We start from the raw sequence: 1,297 nt of genomic DNA on the forward strand, positions 1-1,297 counted from the left end.
AACAAGATTAGGTAGTCAGGGCAAACACCCCTCCCCCCCATTTTAGTACTATAGCAGAAAGCTACTTTCAAAGGAAGGAAGGACCAAATTAAATAATTGGGTATATAGGGCTATAGGCCAGAGGGGAGCTAATTAGCAAATGAAAGGTGCCTTGTTGACCCTGAGGTTGCATGCTCTATCTGTCTTATCCCCTAGGCTAGCAAAGATAAACAGATATAGAGCCTCATGTCTGCCATTAACAACCATCTGCTTGGAGCCAGGGTTTTGTTTTATATTGACCTAAACCTGTAACGCTGTATATCTTCAAAACCCCCTTTCCCTCATGCCCATCAGTTAATGTTCACCAATTCATTGTCTCTTTGTGCATGCCCATCATGTTTGTAAGCCTTTTGATCTTAGTAAATATAGAGCAAGGACGCTATTTAGGGGCTCTTGTCTTCTCCTGGACATTAGCCATATCTTGCAATTTAATCCTGCATCCGCTCTCTTGCTGGACAAGACAGAACGTTAGACCCAGAGTCTACAAGGGAACTGTAATGACCAACAGGGATAGAGTATAGATGCTGACTCACTGGTTTGGTGAAAAGAAGTCAGTGATTATGTTGTCTCTTAGTTGGTGATAATGATAGATCTTAGGTAGGTAGGTAGGTAGATAGATAGATAGATAGATAGATAGATAGATAGATAGATAGATAATAAATAAATATAGATAAAAACACTCTCAGTCCATGAGATGCTTAAGTATGCCAACCATGTTTTCCATTACAAGGGTACCACCAATTTTTCCTATTTGATTAGCATCAGGCATCAGATAAAAGAAGATAGAAATTGATTTCTTAAATAATAGACCAAACACTCTGTTTGAGGTAGCCTTATATTTGAAGAGTGAAGATTACCATGTTGTTAAATTATGAATAAAATACTGTAAGCAAAATGAGACACAAAAAAAGGTTTTTTTAAGGAGAAGACATCAGGCTTAAGCAAAGGTCATAAATCAATTCCCTTCACACAACATGAAAGTGCAAAAGGAACATTCAACTATGCCCTTCTAAGTTGGGTTTTTTGTTGTTTCTTTCCAAGGTTTTAAGAATGAAAAAAAAAAAAAAAAGATGTCGTAGGAGTGCATATTTTACTAAACAAATATTAATAGAACCAAACAGGAAAAAAAAAACTAAATTATTTTCCCTTCTATGATAGTTTCTCTAGGTGAAGTACCAACTCTCAAAAAGTTGTTAGATAATAAGCTTTGATTGGTTCATTTTAAGTTTGTCAGTTGGGAATTAACTGCACATAAGAT

The sequence above is a fragment of the Hyaena hyaena genome, unplaced genomic scaffold (genome assembly GCF_003009895.1).
Source record: "Hyaena hyaena isolate Hyena2069 unplaced genomic scaffold, ASM300989v1 scaffold_798, whole genome shotgun sequence".
NCBI classification, from domain to species: domain Eukaryota; kingdom Metazoa; phylum Chordata; class Mammalia; order Carnivora; family Hyaenidae; genus Hyaena; species Hyaena hyaena.